The sequence below is a fragment of the Oncorhynchus keta genome, unplaced genomic scaffold (assembly GCF_023373465.1).
Source record: "Oncorhynchus keta strain PuntledgeMale-10-30-2019 unplaced genomic scaffold, Oket_V2 Un_contig_16104_pilon_pilon, whole genome shotgun sequence".
In the NCBI taxonomy this organism is placed as follows: Eukaryota; Metazoa; Chordata; class Actinopteri; order Salmoniformes; family Salmonidae; genus Oncorhynchus; species Oncorhynchus keta.
Genome location: NW_026279710.1, coordinates 25899 through 34381, shown reverse-complemented (window position 1 = coordinate 34381; position 8483 = coordinate 25899). Strand labels below are relative to the sequence as shown.

At 48.7% G+C, this 8483-nt stretch overlaps 1 long non-coding RNA gene across 1 annotated transcript; it reads left to right on the top strand.

Moving 5' to 3' along the window:
- Nucleotides 1-277: 277 nt before the first annotated feature.
- On the top strand, nucleotides 278-8316 carry LOC127919252 (uncharacterized). Its single transcript, XR_008102353.1, has 3 exons — nucleotides 278-592; nucleotides 7196-7290; nucleotides 8247-8316. It is a non-coding gene; the product is annotated as an uncharacterized LOC127919252 (long non-coding RNA).
- The last annotated feature ends 167 nt before the right edge of the window (nucleotides 8317-8483 follow it).

Genomic DNA, 8483 nt, shown 5'->3' with positions numbered 1-8483 from the left:
TTGTAATGAAATATATCTTGTTTTTGGTTTTTAAACAAGTGATTGGACCAATATTTTTGATATTCTGTATTTTATTAGGATCCTCGTTAGCTGTTGAGAGAGCAGCAGCTACTCTTCCTGGGGTCCAACACAGAACATGAAACATGACATAATACAGAACATTAATAGACAACAGCCCAAGGACAGAACTACTTAATAAAAATATCTGTTCAATTATTTTAATTCCATTTGAATTCATTTTTAATTTTTGGTGAGATCAATGCGCAGTTTCTCTAGAGATACATTTGATCAAGCCCAACTGTGCGATGTAGTAGGGAGTTGTAGTTTCCAACAGGCCAATATTCTACATGATTTAGCACAGAAAACAGGGAACAGGCTGTCTTGGGAAATCTCTTTTCTAAAATGGAAACCCAGTTTGAGTTCACTAACGATCCTGTCCTACTGATTTCTCTCCTGTGCTGTCGAACAGTTTGCCTCTGAGGTGAGGTTTGAAGGCTTCTCCCTCCGAGCCCAGGATAGAGAGACATGGTACAGCCTGCTGCCTTCTGATCCAGGATCCCATAACAACTCTGACCACAAGCTACACTCAGAGGTGAGTAGTCCTACCCCCCACCTTATCCTATCCTACCCCACCCGAACCTACCCCACCCTACCTGATCCTACCCCACCCTAACCTACCCCACCTTATCCTATCCTACCCCACCCTATCTGATCCTACCCCACCCTAACCTACCCCACCTTATCCTATCCTACCCCACCTGAACCTACCCCACCTTATCCTACCCCACCCTATCCTATACTACCCCACCCTATCCGATCCTACCCCACCCTAACCTACCCCACCTTATCCTATCCTACCCCACCCGAACCTACCCCACCTTATCCTACCCCACCCTATCCTATACTACCCCACCTTATCCTTCCCCACCCTATCCTATCCTACCCCACCTTATCCTACCCCACCCTATCCTATCCTACCCCACCCTATCCTATACTACCCCACCTTATCCTACCCCACCTTATCCTACCCCACCCTATCCTATACTACCCCACCTTATCCTATCCTACCCCACCCAATCCTACCCCACCTTATCCTATCCTATCCGACCTTATCCTACCCCACCTTATCCTACCCCACCCTATCCTATCCTACCCCACCTTATCCTACCCCACCCTATCCTATCCTACCCCACCTTATCCTACCCCACCTTATCCTACCCCAACCTATCCTATCCTACCCCACCTTATCCTATCCTACCCCACCTTATCCTATCCGACCCCACCTTATCCTACCCCACCCTATCCTATCCTACCCCACCTTATCCTACCCCACCCTATCCTATCCTACCCCACCTTATCCTACCCCACCTTATCCTACCCCACCTTATCCTATCCTACCTTATCCTATCCTACCCCACCCTATCCTACCCCACCCTATCCTATCCTACCCCACCTTATCCTATCCTACCCCACCTTATCCTACCCTATCCAACCCCACCTTATCCTATCCTAACATATCCTTCCCTACCCTCCCAGACCAACTCTGACCAGTAGTCCTATCCTATCCTTCTCTGACTAACCAGACAACTAGTGTGCCACTGTAGTCTGGCCACTGTCAGCTACTGACTCACTGTCCTACCCTACCTCCAACCTTCCAGTTCTACTAGCTACTGACTCACTGTCCTACCCTACCTCCAACCTTCCAGTTCTACTAGCTACTGACTCACTGTCCTACCCTACCTCCAACCTTCTAGTTCAGAGAGAGAGAGAGAGAGAGAGAGAGAGAGAGAGAGAGAGAGAGAGAGAGAGAGAGAGAGAGAGAGAGAGAGAGAGAGAGAGAGAGAGAGAGAGAGAGAGAGAGAGAGAGAGAGAGAGAGAGAGAGAGAGAGAGAGAGAGAGAGAGAGAGAGAGAGAGAGAGAGAGAGAGAGAGAGAGAGAGAGAGAGAGAGAGAGAGAGAGAGAGAGCTCAGTTAGTGTCCATGTTGCTGTCACTCCAGGCTCTGCTGTCATAAAAACCAGAGTGTTGCTCTAATGAGTTTTCCACTACAGATTAATCATGGCTGTTCAATGTAGCGATGGACACACACACACACGCTCAGTTATTAAACTCCTGGACTGTTTACTTGTGGTACACACAGCTGATTTACAACACCCATATTGATTAGCTAGTTAAATTCCTTTTTGTTCCGTGCCAGACAGTATCTATGATGATGATTATTGTGGTTCTGGGAGAGTGTGATTGTAGTAAAAGTAATTGTGCTCATGTTCTGTGTTTATGGTGTTGTTGAGACCATGACTAACCATCTGTTGTCTCTGTGGAACTGAAGGAGAGAGGTGGGTGTTGTGGTGGAGGATGTTCAAGTGCACTATATAGGGTGTGTGTAGTGTACTATATAGGGGATAGGGTGTGTGTAGTGTACTATATGGTGTGTGTAGTGTATTATATAGAGGATAGGGTGTGTAGTATACTATATAGGGGATAGGATGTGTGTAGTGTACTATATAGGGTGTGTAGTGTACTATATAGGGGATAGGGGGTGTGTAGTGTACTATATAGGGGATAGGGTGTGTGTAGTGTACTATATAGGGGATAGGATGTGTGTAGTGTACTATATAGGTGATAGGGTGTGTGGTGTACTATATAGGGGATAGGATGTGTGTAGTGTACTATATAGGTGATAGGGTGTGTAGTGTACTATATAGGGGATAGGGTGTGTGTAGTGTACTATATAGGGGATAGGGTGTGTGTAGTGTACTATATACGGGATAGGGTGTGTGTAGTGTACTATATAGGGTATAGGGTGTGTGTAGTGTACTATATAGGGGATAGGGTGTGTGTAGTGTACTATATAGGGTATAGGGTGTGTGTAGTGTACTATATAGGGGATAGGGTGTGTAGTGTACTATATAGGGGATAGGGTTGTGTGTAGTGTACTATATAGGGGATAGGGTGTGTGTAGTGTACTATATAGGGGATAGGATGTGTGTAATGTACTATATGGTGTGTGTAGTGTACTATATAGGGGATAGGGTGTGTGTAGTGTACTATATAGGGGATAGGATGTGTGTAGTGTACTATATAGGGGATAGGATGTGTGTAGTGTGCTATATAGGGGATAGGGTGTGTAGTGTACTATATAGGGGATAGGGTGTGTGTTGTGTACTATATGGTGTGTGTAGTGTACTATATAGGGGATAGGGTGTGTGTAGTGTAGTGTATAGGGGATAGGGTGTGTGTAGTGTATTATATAGGGGATAGGGTGTGTGTAGTGTACTATATAGGGGATATGGTGTGTGTGGTGTACTGGATAGGAGATAGGGTGTGTGTAATGTACTATATAGGGGATAGGATGTGTGTAGTGTACTATATAGGGGATAGGGTGTGTGTAATGGAGAAGGCTCTATAGTAGTCAGTGGGCCTGGTATGATAATGGAGAAGGCTCTATAGGGTTAGGCCCCAGGCCAGTTCTAACTCCCAGGCCAGTTGTAACTCCCAGGCCAGCTGTAACTCCCAGGCCTGTTCTAACTCCCAGGCCTGTTCTAACTCCCAGGCCTGTTCTAACTCCCAGGCCTGTTCTAGGCCAGGCCAGTTGTAACTCCCAGGCCAGTTGTAACTCCCAGGCCAGGCCAGTTGTAACTCCCAGGCCAGGCCAGTTGTAACTCCCAGGCCAGGCCAGTTGTAACTCCCAGGCCAGGCCAGTTGTAACTCCCAGGCCAGGCCAGTTGTAACTCCCAGGCCAGGCCAGTTGTAACTCCCAGGCCAGGCCAGTTGTAACTCCCAGGCCAGGCCAGTTGTAACTCCCAGGCCAGGCCAGTTGTAACTCCCAGGCCAGGCCTGCTGTAACTCCCAGGCCAGGCCTGCTGTAACTCCCAGGCCAGCTGTAACTCCCAGGCCAGTTGTAACTCCCAGGCCAGGCCAGTTGTATCTCCCAGGCCAGTTGTAAACTCCCAGGCCAGTTGTAAACTCCCAGGCCAGTTGTAACTCCCAGGCCTGCTGTAACTCCCAGGCCAGGCCTGCTGTAACTCCCAGGCCAGGCCTGCTGTAACTCCCAGGCCAGGCCTGCTGTAACTCCCAGGCCAGGCCTGCTGTAACTCCCAGGCCAGGCCTGCTGTAACTCCCAGGCCAGGCCAGCTGTAACTCCCAGGCCAGCTGTAACTCCCAGGCCAGTTGTAACTCCCAGGCCAGGCCTGCTGTAACTCCCAGGCCTGCTGTAACTCCCAGGCCAGGCCTGCTGTAACTCCCAGGCCAGGCCAGCTGTAACTCCCAGGCCAGCTGTAACTCCCAGGCCAGTTGTAAACTCCCAGGCCAGTTGTAACTCCCAGGCCTGCTGTAACTCCCAGGCCAGGCCTGCTGTAACTCCCAGGCCAGGCCAGCTGTAACTCCCAGGCCAGCTGTAACTCCCAGGCCAGTTGTAAACTCCCAGGCCAGTTGTAAACTCCCAGGCCAGTTGTAACTCCCAGGCCAGTTGTAACTCCCAGGCCAGTTGTAACTCCCAGGCCAGGCCAGTTGTAACTCCCAGGCCAGGCCAGTTGTAACTCCCAGGCCAGGCCAGTTGTAACTCCCAGGCCAGGCCAGTTGTAACTCCCAGGCCAGGCCAGTTGTAACTCCCAGGCCAGGCCAGTTGTAACTCCCAGGCCAGGCCTGCTGTAACTCCCAGGCCAGCTGTAACTCCCAGGCCAGTTGTAACTCCCAGGCCAGGCCAGTTGTATCTCCCAGGCCAGTTGTAAACTCCCAGGCCAGTTGTAACTCCCAGGCCTGCTGTAACTCCCAGGCCAGGCCTGCTGTAACTCCCAGGCCAGGCCTGCTGTAACTCCCAGGCCAGGCCTGCTGTAACTCCCAGGCCAGGCCAGCTGTAACTCCCAGGCCAGCTGTAACTCCCAGGCCAGTTGTAAACTCCCAGGCCAGTTGTAACTCCCAGGCCTGCTGTAACTCCCAGGCCAGGCCTGCTGTAACTCCCAGGCCTGCTGTAACTCCCAGGCCAGGCCTGCTGTAACTCCCAGGCCAGGCCAGCTGTAACTCCCAGGCCAGCTGTAACTCCCAGGCCAGTTGTAAACTCCCAGGCCAGTTGTAACTCCCAGGCCAGGCCTGCTGTAACTCCCAGGCCAGGCCTGCTGTAACTCCCAGGCCAGGCCTGCTGTAACTCCCAGGCCAGGCCAGCTGTAACTCCCAGGCCAGCTGTAACTCCCAGGCCAGGCCTGCTGTAACTCCCAGGCCAGGCCTGCTGTAACTCCCAGGCCAGCTGTAACTCCCAGGCCAGGCCTGCTGTAACTCCCAGGCCAGCTGTAACTCCCAGGCCAGGCCAGCTGTAACTCCCAGGCCAGGCCTGCTGTAACTCCCAGGCCAGCTGTAACTCCCAGGCCAGGCCTGCTGTAACTCCCAGGCCAGGCCTGCTGTAACTCCCAGGCCAGCTGTAACTCCCAGGCCAGGCCAGCTGTAACTCCCAGGCCAGCTGTAACTCCCAGGCCAGGCCAGCTGTAACTCCCAGGCCAGGCCAGCTTAAACTCCATGTCTGTTTTTAGATGTGACTCATCCTAAAGCAGATGCATTACTGCACTTTCAGGAAGCTTAGCTTTCGGCCTACTTGGAGTTGCTATTAATGAAAGTGTTTAGGTAGTTTATTCTCTTAGTTTGCAAGGCTGAGGTTGAGGAGAAAAGCAGAAAGCAGCCTTTGCATCGATGGAATTCTATCTCTATACGGTGACCTGTGAAGGATCTGTCCCTTGTTTGGGAAATGGGATGTGGAGCTAATCCTGGGCCAGAGAGAGGGAGGGGATAGGCTGATAGGGTGAAAGCTATGCCAGCTACTTATTCAACTGGCCTAGCTACACACACAGTCTGATAATACCTGATACAGTTGTTGAACAAAGCTGACATTGCTGTAAAGTTAGAGGTCAATGAAAGGACTGAAACATGCCAACTAAATATCAGCATAACGTCTTCCTCTTTCTATCAAGTGGTAATATTTCAGTCTAAAGCTTGTGTTGTGTGTATAATATCCGCTTTACGGTAATGTTTCAGTCTAAAGCTTGTGTTGTGTGTATAATATCAGCTTTACGGTAATATTTCAGTCTAAAGCTTGTGTTGTGTGTATAATATCAGCTTTACGGTAATATTTCAGTCTAAAGCTTGTGTTGTGTGTATAATATCAGCTTTACGGTAATATTTCAGTCTAAAGCTTGTGTTGTGTGTATAATATCAGCTTTACGGTAATATTTCAGTCTAAAGCTTGTGTTGTGTGTATAATATCAGCTTTACGGTAATATTTCAGTCTAAAGCTTGTGTTGTGTGTATAATATCAGCTTTACGAGGGGCCTCCCGGGTGGTGCAGTGGTTAAGGGCGCTGTACTGCAGTGCCAGCTGTGCCATCAGAGACTCTCTGTCGTAACCGCCGCGACCTGGAGGTCCGTGGGGCGACGCACAATTGGCCTAGCGTCGCCCGGGTTAGGGAAGGGTTGGCCGGTAGGGATATCCTTGTCTCATCGCGCACCAGCGACTCCTGTGGCGGGCCGGGCGCAGTGTACGCTAACCAGGTTGCCAGGTGCACGGTGTTTCCTCTGACACATTGGTGCGGCTGGCTTCCGGGTTGGATGCGCTCTGTGTTAAGAAGCAGCGCAGCTTGTTTGGGTTATGTATCGGAGGACGCATGACTTTCAACCTTCGTCTCTCCCGAGCCCGTACGGGAGTTGTAGCGATGAGACACGATAGTAGCTACTAAAAACAATTGAATACCATGAAATTGGGGAGAAAACGGGATAAAATAAAAAAATAAAAAAAAATAATATATATATATATATCTCAGCTTTACGGTAATATTTCAGTCTAAAGCTTGTGTTGTGTGTATGTGTCCATCATCTTTATCATTCTCTTCTGTGTCCTTTCACCCCCTTCTTTCTAACCCCCCCCCTCTCTCTCTCTCTTCTACTATCTCTCTCCTCTCTCTCTGTATCTCTCTCTCTCTCTCTCCCCCTCCCACTCTCTCTCTCTCTCTCTCTCTCTCTCTCTCTCTCTCTCTCTCTCTCTCTCTCTCTCTCTCTCTCTCTCCCCTCCCCTCTCTCTCTCTCTCTCGCTCTCTCTCTCTCTCTCTCTCTGTATCTCTCTCTCTCTCTGTATCTCTCTCTCTCTCCTCTCTCTCTCTCTCTCTCTCTCTCTCTCTCTCTCTCTTTTCTCCCTTCATCTCCTCCCCTCTTTCTCCAGGTGTTCCATTACTTCCGGTCTGTTCTAGACCTGGTTCAGTTGGTGACGGTGACAGATATTCCCAGCTTCCTGCGCTCCAGCACAGAGTTTCACCTGTATCCTTCACATCAGCTGATGACTGAGGTGTCCACATCTCAGATAAACTGTTCCTCTCAGATCTATAAACTGGAGATATTTAACCACATAGCTGGTTTAAGGGATGGGACTTTCCAGAATGTTCCAGTTGTATGTGACCTGCTAGACAGTCACGTTGGAAGTCAGGCTACAGACATGGTCATTTATTTACTCTCTGAACAGGTTTACCCTTGAAACTGGTTTGGGGATAATGAACTTTGTTCTTAGATAATGATTAGCCAGGTCTCATGTGACTGTATCTCCATGTAGACTGAACAGGATATTGTTCTACTGTCATTGTGTGAAGTAATAACAGATCAAGCCTTACAGTATAAAAGGCAATAAGAAATAGCTGGATACATCTCCCCAGTGTTTCACACTTGTCATGTACAGTATAATTAATCAATAAGGCCCGGGGGGGGGGGTGTGGTATATAGCCAATATATCACGGCTAAAGACTTTTCTTTGCATGACGCAACGCAGAGTGCCTGGTTACAGCCCTTAGCCGTGGTATATTTATTTATTTAACCTTTATTTAACTAGGCAAGTCAGTTAAGGACACATTCTTATTTAAAATGAGGGCCTAGGAACAGTGTGTTAACTGCCTTGTTCAGGGGCAGAATGACAGATTTTTTACCTTGTCAGCTCAGGGATTCGATCTAGCAACCTTTCGGTTACTAGGCCAACGCTCTAACCACTAGGCTACCTGCCGTATATTGGCAATATACCACAAACCTCCGAGGTGCTTTATTTTTATTATAAACTGGTGACCAACATGATTAAAGCAGGTAAAATACATGTTTTGTCATACCTGTGATATACCACGGCTGTCAGCCAATGAGCATTCAGGGCTCGACCCAGCCAGTTTATGAAAGGAAATAAGAAACAGCTAGATACATCTCCCCAGTGTTCTACATCCCTTGACCAATCATGACAGAGAACTATCCTCCAAATCACTGAGAGATAAACGGCTCCTTGATCAGTTCAGATCACTGTCTGGAAAGGTACATCAATCAGTCAGTACTACTCCAGTGTGTGACTCAATATACTGTGACTATCAGGTAGTAGTAGTAGTAGTAGTAGTAGTAGTAGTAGTATTAGTAGTAGTAGTAGTAGTAGTAGTAGTAGTAGTAGTAGTAGTAGTATCAGTAGTAGTAGTAGTATCAGTAGTAGT